This window comes from Myxocyprinus asiaticus, chromosome 30 (genome assembly GCF_019703515.2).
Source record: "Myxocyprinus asiaticus isolate MX2 ecotype Aquarium Trade chromosome 30, UBuf_Myxa_2, whole genome shotgun sequence".
Lineage (NCBI taxonomy): Eukaryota > Metazoa > Chordata > Actinopteri > Cypriniformes > Catostomidae > Myxocyprinus > Myxocyprinus asiaticus.
In genome coordinates, this window is record NC_059373.1 from 19,015,374 (window position 1) to 19,036,790 (window position 21,417).

The 21,417-nt window shown below is 37.6% G+C and overlaps 1 protein-coding gene across 7 annotated transcripts in view; it reads left to right on the top strand.

Moving 5' to 3' along the window:
* trioa (trio Rho guanine nucleotide exchange factor a) overlaps positions 1–21,417 on the top strand; it is a 183,684-nt gene that overhangs the window by 2,425 nt on the left and 159,842 nt on the right. The gene's annotated exons all lie outside the window — the stretch shown is intronic.

Sequence of the window (21,417 nt, forward strand, 5' to 3'; positions counted from 1 at the left end):
TAAATTAAGTTCTTACTAAAAGCTGCTTACATTTTACCTACAAAATCCCTTAAGAATATTGTAAATTACTGTCACTATTATTCTCATGATCTTGAATTAGAGGCAACCATACGTGTGATGAGAAATGGAAGAGGCTCGAGCTGTCAGTCCCCTTTTAATGATCTGTTACATATAGGTTAAACATAAAAAGCAGTTGTTTTCGAAGACAAGGCTAACAGTTGGCAAGACAGTCAGTGATATATGAAAGATCAGACAGATCTGAGTAGGGAGTCAGCAATGTAAACAATGACCTGGCGTGGCACTCTCTTAACTCACTGCTAACTAGCTAGCATGGTTTGAGAGATTAAGCTGGTGAAATAGTGTTTTTTTGTTTTGTTTTTTACCATAATACTTATTGTCATAAAGTCACAACTAGTGTGAAATATAGTGACAAACACTATTAGGGATTTAGTTACTATTGTTAGATTTAGTTAAGAAACAGCAACTGGAACCTTATTTACTTATGTAGCATTTGGTTGCTAAATTAGCAAAGCTACTCCACCGATATTGATTGCTCAACCTTCGGATTTAGGACCATCTTATGAAATATCACAACCAGTTAGTTATCAAATTTTAAGTCAGTACATACATTAGGGGTATTGAGACATTAAAGCTAATGTAGTGATCTTGCATGCACTTTCCATAAATCCAACCACTTCCAATCAAAGTGATATATTGATATATTGCTTTTAGGAAATATTTAGTCATGTTGTGCCTCTAGTCACTTAATACATTAATATATTTGTTATTATTTGTAGTTCTAAAACATGTAATTATATCAAGTCTTACACATATTGTTTATCCAGCTTGCATATAAATAAATCACAGTGCCTTCCTGGCACTGATTACACCTGCAGGGTGACACACACAGTGGTTTTGTTCTGTTTTAGGTAGTGAAACCACAATTGGAAGGACACCATCTTGCCACTTTCCACTTGCTATTTTCATTCCGGAAATCTTTGGTTGTTTCAGTACCCCCTCAGTTTGGTTTTGGTTTAGACAGTGTGCTTGTTACTGCTAGATGTTATAACCTACTTTACTCTTGCAGCCTCTTAATATACAATAGCTGTTTGCTCTTTCTTCCTGCGGAAGTAAGTTACCCCTATCTTTTTCCATTGTCATCATGTTTGAACATGCAGAGGCTCACAGGCCATGTCTCTCTCTTTAACCCCACCTTCTTACTCCTTTACTCACTAAACACCTTGACCCCATGTTTATCGTCAGTCTACATGCCATGCAAATGAATCCTGTAGTCTGCAGTCAAAAAAATTGATCAGTGATATACACTATGTTTCATGTCACTTGTTTGCCTTGCTAATTATCATCATCTTACTATGAATCTGAGCAGATCAAAATGATATTCATTGTAAGTACTGAAGTTCATTGGTTTTTCGTTGTTTGAAAGGATTTGTCTCTTGGGTAGTTATTTTTTGGGACTAAATTGCGACTTCCTCGATGAGTTTTCAACTTGTACCTCCTTTGAAAAAAGAGCAAAAATCTGGATTACAGTGAGGCACATACAATAGTTAATGTGGCCAATCACTAAACATAAAATTACTCATTGTTTCAAAAGTATAGCCACAAGATGTTAATGTGTTAACATGATTTTAGGGTAAAAAAAACTTTGTGTAAAATGGCCAATTTGACAACTTCATTGCCATGAAGACATAATGCTGTGAACCCTAAAACAACAGTAAAAAAAAATATTTAAACAGCTTTAGAGCTGAAATAACACAAGTTTTAACAGAAGAATTAATGTAAGTGCTTTTATAGCATTTCAACCTTCACATTTCTGACTTTTAAACCCTCCCAAAATTGTCCCCATTCACTTCCATTGTAAGTGCCTCACTGTAACCTCAATCTTTGCTCATTATTTCATTTTTCTTTTTTTTTCTTTTTTTTAAAGAAAAGGAGGGACGAGTCATAATGTTTTGTGGATTAAAATGTTTTTTTTGTGGTAATCAACATTATGCCACAAATACTGTCGATGTAGCTTACCTTTTATTGAAACATGATTATTCATAGTATTTAATATTAATTATATTACCAGAATATTATTATTTTACATGGATTAGCTGTCATCCATGTTGAAGACATGCATGTTCTCATGTAGGCTCTAGTCTGTTGATTCTTCTGTTGCTGTTTGAATGAAGTTGTGATTACCTATAATTTAACTAGATAGATGAGTTCCTGACTTTTTAATGTACTCAGATACATAATTTTTTCTTTTAAAATACCCCTTTTCTTTGTCCGTACTTTTAGTTTTTATAAATCTCACTCTTATTAAAGTGATAGTGATTTTGGACATCTTATAGTGTGCTAAATTGCTTTTCTGTTGATTTTGATAGTGTTTTTGTCCTTGGCTAAAAGGCCCCCTGGTAGTTTTTGGAAGCAGTGATGATTTAAGGCTGGCAGTGGCTCTTTTTCTCTCTCTAGCATTAGATGAATTTTTCTGACACAACGTCATGTGGTTAGCATTGGGGAGTTACATTTTCTTTCGTTGACTGTTACCACATCAGCTGGGTAGTCACTGCGCACAGCCAGTTCACTCCAGACTCACTCTTTCTCCTTTTCTTCTTCTCTTGATTTATCCTGCCCTATCTCTCCCTCTTCGTGTCATCTTTTTCAGTTTTCTTGTTCAGCTCTTGTCTCTGTCTCCGTCTCCATGTGTGGTAGGGAAAGGTCGTATTGACCTACATTTGTTGGGTTGGGGCTGGTGCACTCACTGCCCCCTCTTTCTTCTGGCACAGAGCAAGAACATCCTACTTATTCAACTGGAGAGAGAGAGCGATGCCAAGACAGCTTCCGACAGTAAATCTCAGAGGCCAGTGCAGGATCATCCTAAGAGAAAATGCGGTGCAAAATCTGTCCGAGTGAGGGAAATCGCGAAATGAGGCACGAAATGAAATCAAACAATTTGTGGAAAACAGTGTGTATAGGAATATGTCCCATTTAGGGTTGTCACGATTACTCAATTTAATTCGATTAATCCATTAGAAACATTCCTCAATTACAAAATTGCAGAATCGACAAATAGAAAATAAAGCGGAAGTGACGCAGTCCATGGATGAGGGCCCGAAAACATAATGACAAGAGGTGTCAGATGTGTAAGAGCACTTCACTTTAGATTTGAAATACAATATAGTTATATGTCAACCTGAAAAACCATAACATTGCTTTAGCAATGCAACAGCACTTGAAAAGATGACATCCAGTTTTTACAGACCCGCCAGACACAGCATGGTAAATTCACTAGGTAGACTGCATGTGATTTGCGGTACTGCGCATCCAGATGCAGGAGGAAGGTTGAGGCCTTTGCTGCCACACGTGAATCACTGAACTCAGCAAAAAAATAATTTGTAATGCACTCTTAACCTATTTATTTACACAATCGTTTGCTTTAAAGAAGGAATATAAAATAATGAAACGAAAAATTAATCCGTCAGACTTGATTAAATTATTATTGGTATTAATTGCTTTTCTCCCCAATTTGGAATGCCTAATTCCCAATGCGCTCTTAAGTCCTCGTGGTGGCATAGTGACTCGCCTCAATCTGGGTGGCGGAGGACGAATCTCAGTTGCCTCCGCGTCTAAGACAGTCAATCCTATCTTATCGCATCTTATCACGTGGCTTGTTGAGCACGTTTCCGTGGAAACTTTGCGTGTGCGGAGGCTTCACGCTATTCTCTGCGGCATCCATGCACAACTCACCACACGCCCCACCGAGAGCGAGAACCACATTATAGCGACCACGAGGAGGTTACCCTATGTGACTACCCTCCCTAGCAACCGGGCCAATTTGGTTGCTTAGGAGACCTGGCTGGAGTCACTCAGCACGCCCTGGATTTGAACTTGCAACTCCAGGGGTGGTAGTTAGCGTCTTTACTCGCTGAGCTACCCAGGCCCCATTGATATTAATTATTGAATAAAGCCACAGCTCTGTATTCTTTCAGTCAAAGCTCAACATGAGCTTGCCGTTAAAGCCACACGGATGCGCGTCTCCTGCTTTTGTGATTGGGCAGTATTTACCAAAAGCACAACAATACCCGCAATTGCTGCAGCTCAATGCAAGAAAGTGAAAACATGACATAATTACTGTAAATATTGTATTGTATTCCATGTTGCGTTTAAGAGATAGTTAAAAAAAACCCAGCAAAATAAAATGGTTTTTATATCTCCATAAAATAGTGTAACCATGAATCTCATCCTTAATAAACAAGATTGATGGGCAGACATTGTTTGCAAAAAGATAAAATATTTTTTCAATGGCCTGATTTCCCATATTTGAGTTCTAAACTGAAATGCGTAGATTGTGTTGAACTAGTTAATGTAAAAGTAGCACTTGCATAAAAAAAAAAAATTAGACACACCTGGAGTAACCAATGTCTGTCAGCTTGAACTATATATATATATATATATTTTAATTATAGATCTGCTTTGGATGTCTGTTGGTTTTAGATATTGTTTGCACAATCTTTTTCAATCAAACAGTTCATCAAAACCTAGGTTGATGACTGCATTTTAGCCAAACGTGACTTCACCTCGACAACATTATGCAATCTGAGTTATTTAATAACTTTTCCGATTACTTGATTAATTTTCAGAATAATTGCTAGATTACTCGATTACAAAAATAGTCAATAGTTGCTTGGCATTAGTTCTGTTTGGAAGAAATCGCCAAGCTGATGGGGTCTCTTAAGATTGTAACCATCAAATTGAATCATAGGAACATAGAAATTATTTTGAGCCGTGTATTATCCAAATATCCATACGTCCGACACTGCATACTGTCACAGTATGTACTGTATTTGAAGAAGGGTGCATTTATCATCTGGTAAAACAGCATGTACTTTAGGTATGTGTTTGAGTAGTATGAATAGATTTCGGACATACATCATCTGGGGACGTGGGTATTGACCTGTGACCTAAATATATGACACAAGAACAACAACCTCAGAAATAATCCACTTTGTTTTTTTTGTTAAACATGCACCATTTAAACACTAGGAACAACTTTCTTGGTATATATACCACTTACAGTTGAGGAGAGCTGTCTGACTCGTGATTCACCGCTGTTCTTTTATATCCAGTGGTTTGAACGTGACTTCTCAGCTCCGGAGGCATAATGCGATCTTAAAATGTTCAGCCACACTTCAGAAACTCACTGTAAATAGGTCATCCAGGTATTTCTTGCTTACTGTTTTATGAATACTGAGGATTCGGACATACAACTCCATTGGCATGCTGTTTTTGGCATACTAGTACAGTATATAGTAGGCAAGTAATAAGTATGGATATTCTGATACTTGTTTAACCCCTACTAATCTTCGCCTTTATGTAAAACTCTGCCTCAACTTTCTCAAACCAAATGGGTACTAAACTGGCTTTGGTCAAGCCATATATTTTATTACAGATTTGTTTTAACCTGGTCTATTAGAACCACATTACATACATTTCTGCAAAATCATTTTTGCGTGGCTCGTTGTATACATCACGGCACTTTCCTGATGAAATGAACACTAAAGGCACTAAAACAACAATGATTTTATTTCCTTTCACACAAATCATGATTAGAAGGGCAGATTAGTTCATAAACATGAAATTGTCCTGTTCCCCACACAATGCTGTCTTATGACATCACAATACATTTACTGTAGCAAATGACATGTAAGGCGATATATTTTAATATTTGCATTACATAACGAACTACATTTACAGGCTTTTTCAAACGCAATCAAATTGCGCTGTAGCTCAACTGAGAGTGTTGAACTTGCAATACAACGGAGTGGGGGATGAGTCCCGAAAAGTATGCTTGTCAACACGTGAGCATTGCTTCAGCTATTATGTTTTTCATGTCACATTTGCTTTTACAACACTTATCAATTAGTTTAAGGTTTTGGGTAGGGATTTAGGTTTTGTTGGTAGAGCAAAACCCTTATCTGTTTGGAAGAAAATTTACCTCACTTTTAGCGCCACACAGTGGAGATTTTCCCTCGGAACTGCCGCGATATGTGTAAGATTTCACATCATATTAGTTTGCACAAATTAGTATTTGTCCCAATTTTTTTTGTGGTCAGACAGTATTGTTTGACCATTGACATAGGCACATGGCTGTTGTGAGGTATGACAGTATCAATCCCTTTAATGGTGAATCATCCACAAAGGGAGAGCGTTGGTATTTACAGTACAATAGTGCAGAAGTCCAACTTCCCTTTTTGAAAATAATTGTGGTTAAGAAATGTTTGTGTGTTAAGGGCCCTTAAAAGGCAATGTTCTTTTGTTCCTATTTCTGTTCAATGTTCAATGTTCCTATTTCTGTTTAAAAATCCCCTTGACACGTGGCCTAGTTCTTCAATGACAATACATAGGGGCATTGCCTTGTACCATCAAAGACAATCAAACGTTTTGAGGCCCAGGTCGATGTCATCTACTCTTACCTGATGTTAATGCTTCCTGAGGTGGATTTTGCTCAGAAGGTCTGGTCTGATGGAAAAGTAAAAAACAAGGCTTTCATTTTGGAGGAGAACAATCCACTGCAAGGGTGGCTTGAATGCCTTAACATGAATGTTTGCTGGATCTATAAGACTGATATCCCATTCATAAAAAGGTTTTCATACATTTTCATAACCTTTCTTTGCCTAAAATTTGGCTTCACTCTTTTTCTTTTCACCCTGGTGAACTGTTTAATGGTGTAGGAATTTAGTTCTTACTGGTTCTATGTGAACTTAGGAATGCATTCCTTCTCTGCTTTGACATAAGCATTTGTTAGAGTGTTTTGGGGTTTGTCACATCCTTTCTTTGTCTAAAATTTGCATTCACTCTTTCTTCATCCTGGGTCAGTCCATCTCAAGTGGTCCAATACAGGTTGCTTGACCATTTTTAATTTTCCTATTTTTTTTTTTTGGAGTGATTAGTATTGCAAAACCACCAGTTTTTTAATTTTTATTTTACTTGGTTTAACCAGGACAGCTATCTTTGTGTCATAGCACACATCAAATTTTGTAGTGTTTCCCACAGGAGTTTGTGAGACTGTGGTGGGTGGACCTCGGACCCTCTAGGGGGTGTCCGGGGGCATGGGCCCCCGTAAAAATTGTTTTTACATTTTAAAGTTTAATGCATCATTCTGGTGCACTTTGATCCAGCCAGTGCATGCTGTTAGCCTGTTAGCTGTTAGCCTCTGCTAACCGGCTAACTCACGTTATTGTCAAACTACATATAAACTTACCACTGAGAAATGTCCTGTTCTCATCACGATGGCAGTTCGGGTTTATCTTCCAATGCATCATTGTCGGACTCGTGCTCAAATTGGTAAGGTAAAACACATTTTTTCAGACGGAGCTGAAACTCGGATATGGTAGTGGGCGTTTCCTTTCTGACATGCTGTAAGCAATATACCAATCACAACAGACTGGGACATCTGACCAATCAGAGCAGAGTAGGCTCTCTGAAAGGAGGAGTTTAGAATAAATCCTTTAGAACGGATCATTGAAGGAGTCGTTTTTGACACTGGGGAAAAAAACGTAATGCTGCAATTTAAATTATGAGCAAATTAAAGTGTTTTTTGACCTTGGATGCATGTAAATCTATTGTATGAGACCATTAAAACAAAATTAGGCACGTTTAAAAACCATAATAGGTGCACTTTGAGCATTGACGTGATTGTCCTCCAGACAAGCAAATTGGTCATTTACTTGTCTGGAGAGAAAAAAGGACATTTAGGTTACATGCTCAAGTAACATGTCAAACTTTATGTTGTATATTTTTCTAAAATTATGACCGATGCCCAACCTAATAGTGTACCTATGCAATCAACTCAATTCTCTGCAACCGAAATGTAAACTGCACTGGGTAGGGGAGGAGGCTATTGTCATATGATAATTATTTTGTTACATATGGTAGTCAAATAAAGAAAAGCCTCCATCGCCATTATTTACAGCAGGTGTGCTCACACTTCATTGGAATGAGATCTACTTTTTCATCATGTTATTGCTGCAAGATCTGCCATGTACAATAAAGACTATACGTTATCACAATACCAAAATTTCAGTAGTCGGTAGTGAAATTTGACGTTTCTCAATACCAACTTTAATACCACAACAAATAATAACACTAACTAATATGTTAAGTATGGAAGAATTGTTTCAAGTAATTATTCAAGACTAGTAAACAGTCAGTAATAAAATAACAAAAAACAGCAATGAATAGCATTTGATTAAAAACAATAGAACAAAAAATACAAATTAAGAAAATTCAGTGCTTTTTAATAGCTTTAAAAGTTTTTAACAGCAGTAGGCCATCAAGTATTCAAGTAAACATTCAGAATGAAATGCAACATAAAACTACTACTGGTCTTTACTGTATGATTATAATTTATAATTTTTAAAGCTACTAAAGTTACTCAGTCAAGAGCATTGAGTGGTATTCTTGTTATGGTTGTTTGATTATTACAATAACACACTACACTAGACGGCAGCAGGTCTATTAGCTTACATTTATACTTTTGAATACAAATCTGCTTTTTTCCCCGCTGTTTACGTTCACTTTAGACATCACTCTCTGTGTTTACATGAATACCTCAACAAGACATGAATTTTGAAATGTATTTGACCATTCAGTTGTGCATTAGCGCGAGCATTTTCGGAATAAGCACACGTTCAGCACACACACATACGCTGCCTGTCAATCAAACAGGTCGCAGCTGTTACTTGATAAAATTACGTGCTCTGGATTACGTTCAACAGCAGAAAAAGAATATGAACTTTCTATTAAGTTACACAGGGCAAGGCTATCACAAATATTGCTGGTTATTTTTTTGTTATTGACATTTTAATCAGTCTGCTTGTCCAGTCGGGCAAGTAAAATTCTCTTTCACTTGCAACTTCAAAAATCCACTTGTCCCAGACAAGCGTTAATGTCAAGCACTGTGAGCCATCAAAGAAATGAAGCAGATGTGGTTACCTGTGTTGATCTTGCTCTTCAATAGCTGAAAATAGTTATGTTGTCAGAGCCGCTGGTAATAACGTTAGATAATTGGTTCCAGTGCGTGTGTGTGTGAGCATACCTGCATACAACACTGATTTTGGTTATACAGCGGTTTACGGAAACCTCAATATCACGGTTCAGGATGGTCCTAGCTCTTTGGAACAGAAACCAATCTCTAGACCACATTAAAAGGTACATGTATAAACATTTTGCACTATTAGGGTCAATTTATAATGGGAAGGGTTCGAGTCACGGTCTTAATTTTTTAGGGGGTACCTAGGTAAGTATAGTGTGCATGCAGATACGCCTGCAACTAACGATTATTTTGATAATTGATTAATCTAATGATTATTAGAACGATTATTCAACTATTCGGCTATTATTGCAACAATTAATCATTAGCTCTTAACCGATTATTCAGCTTGTGCCCCGACATAAAAGGATGTATTAAATGTGCTTACTAACAATAAAAAGCACAAAATCATCTTTTAAAAATACTTCTAAATGACATTCACTGAATTAAAGGGAAAATACTTATTAAGTTTAATTCAGTAAAGAAATTCACTGCAAAATTCCTATTTTTATAAAGTGTTTTTGTCTTGTTTTCCATTTAAAATGGTCTAAAAATCCTTAAAACAAGATACATTTACTGAGAAGCAACATATAAGATATTTAGACTTGCTTTAAGAGAATGTATCTTAAATATAAGTGAATTTTGTATAGAAGTGTTTTTTTCTCACTTGGTTATACTTCTGCGAGTGCAGTAAAGACAAAATATACATACACTGGCAGCCAAAAGTTTAGAATAATGTACAGATTTTGCAGTTTCGGAAGGAAATTGGTACTTTAATTCACCAAAGTAGCATTCAACTGATCACAAAGTATAGTCAGGATATTACTGATGTAAAAAACAGCACCATCACTATTTGAATAAAGTAATTTTTGATAAAATCTATACAGGCCCCATTTCCAGCAGCCATCACTCCAACACCTTATCTTGAGTAATCATGCTAAATTGCTAATTTGGTACTAGAAAATCACTTGCCATTATATCAGACACAGTTGAAAGCCATTTTGTTTGTTAAATGAAACGTAACATTTTTGAGTTGCCACAGTATGCAATAGACTGGCATGTCGTAAGGTCAATATTAGGTAAAAAATGGCAAAAAAAACAGCTTTCTCTAGAAACTCATCAGTCAATCATTGTTTTGAGGAATGAAGGCTATACAATGCTTGAAATTGCCACAAAATGAAGATTTCATACAAAGGTGTACACTACAGTCTTCAAAGACAAAGTACAACTGGCTCTAACAAGGACAGAAAGAGATGTGGAAGGCCCAGATGTACAACTAAACAAGAGGATAAGTACATCAGAGTTTCTAGTTTGAGAAATATACGCCTCACATGTCCTCAGCTGACAGCTTCATTGAATTCTACCTGCTAAACACCAGTTTCATGTACAACAGTAAAGAGAAGACTCAGGGGTGCAGGCCTTATGGGAAGAATTGCAAAGAAAAAGCCACTTTTGAAACAGAAAAACAAAAAGAAAAGGTTAGAGTGGGCAAAGAAACACAGACATTGGACAACAGATAATTGGAAAAGAGTGTTATGGATCTTAACCCCATTGAGCTTTTGTGGGATCAGCTAGACTGTAAGGTGCGTGAGAAGTGCCCGACAAGACAGCCACATCTATGGCAAGTGCTACGGGAAGCGTGGGGTGAAATGTCACCGGAGTATCTGGACAAACTGACAGCTAGAATGCCAAGGATCTGCAAAGCTGTCATTGCTGCACATGGAGGATGTTTTGATGAGAACTCTTTGAAGTAGTTCTGAACTTTTTTTTTTAAGTTGTAATAAAAGTTTTTCACGTTATTAATATCCTGACTATACATTGTGATCAGTTGAATGCCACTTTGGTGAATAAAAGTACCAATTACTTTCCATAAGAGCAAAATCTCTACATTATCCCAAACGTTTGGCCACCAGTGTATATTCAAGATCTATTCTCTAAAAGCAAGTCTAAATATATTATATGCTGCTGCTCAGGTGAATGCACAACATTTTTAGATGCATATTCAACATTCTCAGATAACAATTTTTTCCTCTGCAGTATAGTTGGGCAGTGGTAGCTCAGCGGTTAAGGCTCTGGGTTACTGATCAGAAGGTCAGGGGTTCAAGCCCCAGCACTGCCAAGATGCCACTGTTGGGCCCTTGAGCAAGGCCCTTGACCCTATCTGCTCCAGGGGCGCCGTATCATGGCTGACCCTGCATTCTAACCCCAGCCTAGCTGGGATATGTGAAAAAGAAGAATTTCACTGTATATGTGCAAATGTATAATGTGTGATAAATAAAGAAAATTATAAAAATTATAATTATTATAGTTGCTAAAGAAAATGTTTGTTGTTTTAAAGGAGTTTTAGATATTTATATTGGAAAACAAGCCAAAACAAAAACAAATCAAAAACATATTTTTTTGCAGTGTATAATGGGGTGGAGACTACCTCTCTCACATTTCTGTTCACTTCAATCCATCTTTAAAAAACAAACTCTCTCTTATTAATAAAGCTGCGTATTGCCAATTTTCTTCATAAATGCACAGTGACATATATTATGATTCAAGTCGCTAGCCATCACGTTATAATCTAGCTGCAGCAAGCGTGTGCGCTCAAGGTATGAGTGTCCCCGCGACAGAGTGTGCCTTAGCTGGGTGCAGAAAGTTTGGAGTGCATCTGGACTGTGAGCTGTGTAATTCTTCCTCTCCTCAGTCAGGCACGAGCTGCAGTGCTGCTTTCATGCATCATCATTAGAGTTATGTTATGTTAAATGAGATCAAACGACTATTCGACAACAGAACATTTTGTCAACAATTTTTTTATTGTCAACGTTGTCGATAATGTCTACTAATCGTTTCAGCCCTACAATCGGAATATTTCAGGTTTGAGACTTCTCTTTTATTTTTTTTAGGGGGGTGAGAGTGCAATTTTTTAAAATTCCCCTCACTTTCGGGTTGAATATCTCTGGTGGGGGACCTGAAATTTCCATAAAACGAAGTCCTCTATAGTAGTATTCCGCTGTAAAAAAATTTTTGTTTGAGATACCACTGGTTACAGAGCTAGGGCTAGTAGAAATCTGGGGAAAAGCCTACTTTATTCATGCATTTTAAGAAATGAGTAGATGTAATATAAGCATAACAAAAATAAACAGTATTTTACATGTACATGTTTTATTAGAAGTTGTAGCATATGGTGACGGTAATCAGTTCGGCAGGTGTCAGTTTTCTGAGAACTTTGTTCATGGGAACCCACACTTTGTCCTCAGTAGACATTTTGAATAATGTCCTTGGTGGGTGGAAGAATTTTATAAAAACATCACAGTTTTCCACGCTGATGTCCTCAACCAATGGTGTGTCTTTAAAGCATTGAGTTTCTCAGCCAGAGAATCAGAGAATTCATCCCTAGGGATAACGACAGTGATTATATCAGCTCTGTCAGTCATAATCCACTCCTTAAAGGTGATTTTATCAGGGAGTGTGTAATTCTTGTCTGACTCTTCAAGCATCTGCAGTAAGGCCTCTATACCTGGACACTGGTCACACGTGTTGAGCATGCAGTCATAACTGTTTATGTCACAGACTAGAAGTTCCAGCTGGTCCTTGTAGTCCACTTTTAGCTTTGCTGACTCAACCATCAAGCCAGCTTGATGTTCTGATGTTGTTTGCAGACACAGACAGTGTGAGTTCCAGATGCTCCTGCCAGCATACGCCATTTTGGCCTCAGTTCACAAAATGTTGATCTCCCTATCTTTAACTCTGGGTTCTGGTTTTTAAACTCCACATAGAGTTCATTAAGGTTACTTAAAATTAAATGCTTTTGTTTATTAACTTTTTGAAAAACCCTGTGATAGATCATGCTTCACTGTTGCCAATATCCAAAGTAGTAACATTGACAAGCACAAGCTATTGTATGTCAATCATAAACATAATTACTGTAAAATACTGTTCATATTTATTATTTGTTATGCTTATATTACATCTGTTCATTTCTCAAAATGCATGAATAAAGTAGGTTTTTCCTCAGATTTCTACTAACCCTAGCTCTGTAACCAGTGGAATCTCAAACGGAATGCTACTATAAAGGACTTATTTCGGTGAAAATTTCAGGTTCCTATCTGGTCCCTCACCAGAGATATTCAACCCGAAAGTGAGGGGAATTTAAAGAAATTGCACTCTCTCACCCCCATAAAAAAAAAAAGAGAAGTCTCAAACCTGAAATGTTCTGAATGCACACTATACTTACCTAGGTACCCCCTAAAAAAGAATTAAGACTGAGACTCGAACCATTCCCATTATAAATTGACCCTAAAACTGGAACGTTGAGCAATTTTGAGCATTAAATTTGGACATAAGTTCTAAGTCTAAAGAACAAGAATGTACAAAATGTTTATATATGTACATGTACCTTGTAATGTGCTCTAGAGATCAGTTTTTGTTCCAAGCATCTAGGACCATGCTGAGCCGAGATATTGAGGTTTCCGTAAACAGCTGTATAACCACAATTTGTCATGTGCCATGACACAAAGATGGCTGTTGTGGTTTTGCAATACCAATACATAGAGGTAATCATTCAAAAATAAATTAGGAAAATCAAAAATGGTCAAGCAACCAACTTTACAATTATTGTTTCCAAATCAACTTTGAGAACTTGAACGCAATTCTGCTCTGCTTTGACAGAGGCCTGTGTGAGAGTGGTTTTGGGTTTTTGCTTTCGTCATGTTGGCCTAGTTCTTCAGTCAGCCAACGGCTCCAGCACAAGACCCTGATGATTTGTCCCAGTGCCTAGGGTCAGTTGCTCAGATATTGCTGTTCTTGTCTCATCCCATCTCTGCTTTCACTCACTCACTCACTCACTCACTCTTCTCTGTTGCTGTACTGTGTTTTGGTTTATTCTGTAAAGCTTACACATTCTCTTGTTAGGTTGTATTCCACTGTTGAGGTGGCTATTGCAATCTTTAATTGTGCTACAGAGTTTGGTCTGTTGTTCAACCCGTGTTACCCAAGGCTGTTCCATGGGGCCCGTTTCTCTAAAAAGTGGAGTGTAAGTTGCTTTAAATAAGCGTGTTGGCGAACTAACATTTAAAAATGCGAATTACTTCACAAGCTGAGGACATTCCTAAGGGACTTTCTTTGATAGGAGAATCCATCCATCAGACCCATGATGGATATTGTATTGAAAAAGCTGTGCATTATAGTTAAACATGGAGCATATAGTAAAATTAGAGAATTTAGAATGTTCTCAATTTGGCTAAACATTTTGTAAATTTGTAGCACTAAAAAAGGAAAATGTGAAGTAGAACAGTTGTTGGGTGCACCAACAACTTGTTGACCTGCATAATAATGCCAGTGAGTTTTTTCTTCTTCTTTTTGTGCTGGTCTCCTGGGGCTTGTTTTAAAATGAAGCTGTAATGAGCTCTAAAATAACGGCAGACACTTGGTCTCAAAGCTGAACTCTCATTTGGGGGAAGTTAAAAAAGGTCCCGATTGGAGGCATGAATGAATCATGCAGAATAAGGTCTCTTTAAAATCCTAAGACCTGAGAACATCCTCATCATTGAAACATGATTTGACTTCATGCTCTCAAAGCATGAAGTCTAATGCCAATAAAGACTCAAATCAAAATGAGTTTTTTTTTTTTTTTGTCTTTCAGTCCATGCGTAGTTTGCTTTGAAGTAATTTATATGCCAGTGTACTCCTAAACATTGACAAAATTCCTTTTTAGTGGATACATGCCGTAATAATTTGCAATATTTATTTTCCAGGAAAAGGCACCGTAAATATTTATGACTCATCTTGCACTAAACATGTGTCAATACAGGGCAGAAAACTTGTGAAGTGATTTTCCTTCAAATAGGCACTAATAGGGTATTTTCCTGTGTTTAGTTGTGCTTATCATTCCAGAATTAAATATTTGTGTAATCATAGATCCTGATTATTATTTCTTATGGAATGGATTTTTATAAAGTCCTCATTCAAAACTTTACAGGTGTTTGTTTTTCATATGTCATGAGACATCATCTTCCTCATCGCTGTTAAGGTCAAGGAATAGGTGTGACGAGAGATGAAGATTAATTTGAGAGAGAGACAGAGAGAAGGACTGTATGAAGAAATGGAGACTGTCAAAATAGATCAGGGAATGAGAGCAGGGGGATGGGGAGATCTCTCTTTCTCTCTTTTGCTTTTTTTTGCTCTATATGTCTGTGTCCTGGTTTTGTTTGATTGATTCCTGTTTTTTTTTTTCTTTTTTTTTTCTTAGCTCTCTTGTTGGACCATACACCTTGCCAGAAGTGTTAAATGTAGTTCATTGAAACCGCAAATAAAAAATTAGGCTAAAATATTCACCTATTACACTGTTTGGAAAGTATAGCCATAACACTTAAACATTACTTGTGTCACCAAGAGGCTAGTGTGATAATCATTTACCAACCCTGTTTGGTCAAAGTAGGGATGAACACGAGTACTCAAAAGTGACAGCAACGATCTATTATGAAAACGATGATAAAGCATGATGTGACTTTTAACTAAATTCAGAATTCAGTGACAACTATATACACAAATGTGTCAGAGGGGCCTTATTTTAACCAAATTATAACCTTTTATCCAAAGCGACTTAAAAATGAGGAATATAAGCAATTTGTCATACAAAAACTCAACAACAATCTGTAGTATTGCACTGCCAAGTTCTCAAAGTGTCTGGAGCAGTATACAGTAGATGCTAGTGCAGAAGAAAGGGACAGACAAGGATTTGTATTTTTTTTTATTGCTAAGTAGTAAGTGCATTTAGTGTGGATTGGTTAAGTGCTTGCGGAACAGAACTTGGTTTTTGAATGCTGTGATGGTATGATTAGATCGTGTGGAGGTTGGAAGCTCATTCGACCACAGAGGATGATAGTGACTGATAGTGAAATAGAATTTGTGTCTCTTTGCTGTGGTACCACCAGGTTCATTTGGCCGCAGAGAGTGAGTTGGGACATAGACCTGGAGGAGGGAATTGAAGAGGGTGCTGTTCAATTGGCTGTCCTAAAGGCCAAAGTCTATTACTATTATAATATATTATTATTATTATTATTATTATTATTATTATCATTTGTTTACAAATGATAATAATATTTAAGTTGTATGGGTTCCAAAAAATAACTGTGTGAATGAAAATTGAGCTGATATCATACAACTAAATTGAACAAAATCCAGATACAAGTTGAATTTTTTTTGCAAAAAATAAAAATAAAAAACGGCTTCCTTTCTACAGATGACTTATACTGGAATTACTGTTAATTTTGGTGCCACATTATCCAGTATACTAGTTAACAATAAAGTTTTTCTTAATAAGCGATACATTTATATTGAAATAATGTGTAGTTAGAGGTTTGTGTTTCTTTACATATTAAAGAGTACACCCAGTTAATTCCACACAATAATGTAAAGATATTCTAAGCTGATTATGCAAAAAAATAACACTGGTATCGGATCGGTATCGGCCAATACTGAGATTTCCGATATCGGAATCGGATCGGAAGAGAAATGTGGTATCGGTGCATCCCTAATTTAAACTTCACTGAGCAAACAAGCACTCACGTCCACGTCAATCAAACCAATCGCAATGAAGAAAGGGAGTGCAATCATTTTGATTAAACTGTGCCTTGTGGTTAGTAATCATGCAACATCATACCTTGACTTCAGTTTCAATGTGTTCAATTGTGCAGCTTATGGATGTCTTAGAGGTCCAAGTGTGCCGGTTTTTAAAGTATTTTTGATTATTTCTCTTCATCATGTAAGCGCTTGTAATACAATGAGAAACGATGAGACTTTTCAGTGCGAGAGGGACACTGCAATGTGTTTACAGATGATTGTACTATATTAAACTGTATATAATGCTGAATATATTGTATAATAATGCTAAGGGTCCTGATATTTGATAGTCCACCTGATAATGCCAAATGTAATTTCTGATATTACTAGTAAATGGCAAACTATGGCAAACATTATTTTACTGGATAAGAATACGCCTACACATATTTTTGAAAAGATTAATTTAGATACATGTAATCAGTGACAATACAATACTATTTTAAAACCTACAATATTAATTTAAAATACTTAACATGTACAGTGCATCCAGAAATTATTCACAGCACTTCACTTTTTCCACATTTTGTTATGTTACAGCCTTATTCCAAAATGGATTAAATTCATTATTTTCCTCAAAATTCTACAAACAATACCCCATAATGACAACATGAAAGAAGTTTGTTTGACATCTTTGCAAATTTATTAAAAATAAAAAACGAAAAAAATCACATGTACATAAGTATTCACAGCCTTTGCCATGACACTCAAAATTGAGCTCAGGTGCATCCTGTTTCCACTGATCATCCTTGAGATGTTTCTACAACTTGATTGGAGTCCACCTTTGGTAAATTCAGTTGATTGGACATGATTTGGAAAGGCACACACCTGTCTATATAAGGTCCCACAGTTAACAGTGCATGTCAGAGCACAAACCAAGCCATGAAGTCCAAGGAATTGTCTGTAGACCTCCGAGGCAGGATTGTATAGAGGCACAGATCTGGGGAAGGGTACAGTAAAATTTCTGCAGCATTGAAGGTCCCAATGAGCACAGTGGCCTCCATCCGTAAATGGAAGAAGTTTGGAACCACCAGGACTCTTCCTAGAGCTGGCCGCCCGGCCAAACTGAGCAATCGGGGGAGAAGGGCCTTAGTCAGGGAGGTGACCAAGAACCTGATGGTCACTCTGACAGAGCTCCAACATTTCTCTGTGGAGAGAGGAGAACCTTCCAGAAGAACAACCATCTCTGCAGCACTCCACCAATCAGGCCTGTATGGTAGAGTGGCCAGACAGAAGCCACTCCTCAGTAAAAGGCACATGACAGCCCGCCTGGAGTTTGCCAAAAGGCACCTGAAGGACTCTCAGACAATGAGAAACAAATATTGAACTCTTTGGCCTGAATGGCAAGCATCATGCCTGGAGGAAACCAGGCACCGCTCATCACCTGGCCAATACCATCCCTACAGTGAAGCATGGTGGTGGCAGCATCATGCTGTGGGGATGTTTTTCAGCAGCAGGAACTGGGAGACTAGTCAGGATTGAGGGAAAGATGAATGCAGCAATGTACAGAGACATCCTTGATGAAAACCTGCTCCAGAGTGTTCTGGACCTCAGACTGGGGCGAAGGTTCATCTTCCAACAGGACAACAACCCTAAGCACACAGCCAAGATAACAAAGGAGTGGCTCCGGGACAACTCTGTGAATGTCCTTGAGTGGCCCAGCCAGAGCCCAGACTTGAACCCGATTGAACATCTCTGGAGAGATCTGAAAATGGCTGTGCACCGACGCTCCCCATCCAACCTGATGGAGCTTGAGAGGTCCTGCAAAGAAGAATGGGAGAAACTGCCCAAAAATAGGTGTGCCAAGCTTGTAGCATCATACTCCAAAAGACTTGAGGCTGTAATTCGTGCCAAAGGTGCTTAAACAAAGTACTGAGCAAAGGCTGTGAATACTTATGTACATATGATTTTTTTTCTTTTCTTTACTTTTCTTTTTTTTTCTGTTTTTTATTTTTAATAAATTTGCAAAGATTTCAAACAAACTTCTTTCACGTTGTCATTATGGGGTATTGTTTGTAGAATTTTGAGGAAAATAATGAGTTTAATCCATTTTGGAATAAGGCTGTAACATAACAAAATGTGGAAAAAGTGAAGCACTGTGAATACTTTCCGGATGCACTGTATGTAATCAGTGACGGTGTACAAGCATATGCACCTAACATAAATGTGGTTTTTTTTCAGCTGGGCAGAATTATAAATATTTTTATTCTGGTGTCACCATTACCCTCTGCTGGGCTGATTTTTAGTCCCACTCCATCACCGAGGGATCTTTTTTCTCTTTAACGAGCAGTACTTTTTGTTAAGTTTTACAAGTAAAGGAAAGTAACTGTTTTGCATATGTCCTGAAAGTAGTAATAATAATAAAAATAATACAAAAATCAAACATAACTTTCCATGATTCAGGCTTTGTTTAAAGTTTCATGAGAGTATAGAATCGTGCATTCAGTACTATAAATCGACCAAATCCTTATGCAGCCCTATTCTGAATCATCTGCAGTGGCTTAACTGAGAGGCCGGCCAATAGGGCACTGCAGTAGTCCAGTCTTGAAATGACCAGAGCCTGAACCAGGAGCTGTGTAGCATATTCAGACAGGAAAGGTCTGACGAACCTGCAAGACCAAACGGTTCATGAGATCTTGGCAGTGAAGTTAAGCGGTAATCCACCACCACTCCCAGGTGTTTCCTTTTGCCGTTAATGTAATTGAACCAAAATGAATAGTGAGATTGTGGTCAACAGACTGGTTGGCTGGGATCACGAGGAGTTCTGTCTTGGCAAGGTTGAGCTGAAGGTGACGTTTCTTCATCCAGGCCGAGGGTTACCTGAAGGAAGAGCAAAAAGGCGCATTTTCTTAGCATTCTTTCATTAAATTGGCCAGCAAGTCTTCATATAGTGACAAAATATGATTTTATTTTGATTATGCCATTCTATGTACTTTGATAACAGACTACATCATAACAGTCTATAATAATGAATGTGTGAGACGCAGGAACAACAATGAGAAATGACCAAAAAGCCCATACCTAATTCAAAGTTGTATCCAGTTCTTTTTAGTTTCAATTCTTTTCATGACCAGCAAAAAAATAAACCCAATTACTTTAGTTTAGTATCAGCCAAAGATACCAGTAATGTGCATGGATGGGATTTGCCTAACTATTCATAAATTGATTCAGACTGCTTTGCCAACCCGTTTGGCCAATTCACAGAAAAGAACTGACTCAAAAGGATGATTCAGTTGTGAATCGGGCATCGGTAGTGATTTTAAACAGCTGACAGATATACAGGACACTTATCATGATTGCTGAAATATTCTCACGGAAAATGCTTTTCATGTCATTCGGAGTGCTTATGGTACACACAGTGCGTACAGCCATACAGCTGCATGCATAACTTACGCTTGTAGTGAATAAACCAAACTTCAAAATCGTAACATTTCTGCCAGTCACACACTTTAACCCATTTGCCTGCTTCCTTTAAAATACATTATGCTTTTTGTTTTGTTCCCTATTAATTTATTTTAAAATAATGTAGGGCAACTCATAAAAGTGTAAACACTTTTCAGACTGTTAAGTTTGTTTCCTGTAGAGATAAAGTGTTACTGTTCTGCTCACTCATTTGATCTATCAAGACTTCTTTCTGTCTTTGTTTCTCTCTATCATAGTTGCTTAAAGATAATTTACATTTTTGATGTAGAGACAACTATTAAGTTTTTGCAGTTAGATTTTCCTAAAAAGTGCAAACACTTGCTCTATCAAAAAATTGCTCCTTTTATTTGAGCCTTGCTCAACCAATGATGTGAGTTTGGGGTGGTACTGCTTGGGGTGTTTGGTAAATCTGTTTGGAAATTATCTTTGCTATTCTGGTTACTAGGTTACTCAGAAATAACACACTGCAGCTTTAAGCAGTTTAACCCTTGATGGCCCTCATTAACACCTTGACACCTGTTACACAGAGCTGCACTTGTTTTCACCTTGTACACCAGGATGGTGAACCTCAGCTTGCATCATCCCTGTTATGTCATGCTCTCTGTCTCCTAGCAGAACATATTTACTGCAGCTCACCAGACCTATGTGTGCTGCTCCATGGAAATCTCCAAAATTAGGCCTGTGGCAAACATCTTATTCATGGAGACCTGAGGAGTGATTGTTCTAGCAGAAGCAGTGGGTTTTATTTAAATGTTTTGTTGATGTTTAGTTTGGTAGCTTTTGGTTTTCTTTTAAAAGTGATGCGTGAAGTTTCGCTGCTAAAAGGAATATTCCGGGCTCAATACAAGTTAAGCTCAATCGACAGCATTTATGGAAAAATGTTGATTACCACAAACATTTATTTTGACTTGTACCTCCTTTTCTGTAATAAAAAAGAAAAAATCGAGGTTACGGTAGCCACGTTTCCACTGTCGGGCCAAATGAGGGCGTGCTAGTGCGTGCCAGGGCCAGTTGCATTCCCTCTGTCACTTACGGGCCTTAATTGTGCCGCCTCCTGGGCTTATTCAGGGCCAAAGAAGGCCAACTGGGGATTGAGGCAGGGTCAATGTCAAAGGCAGAGTTTAGCGAGATACTCATGCTGTGTTTCATTCAAGTTGGATGTGGGATATTCCTGCTCGAATTCTCCGATCTCCGACCATAAAGGAATTCCATTGCCAGATGCTTGGAAAATGACGTTTAAACAACCAAAACTCCCGTCAGCTTAACAGGTTTGACTGTCACCAGAGTCGTCTCCT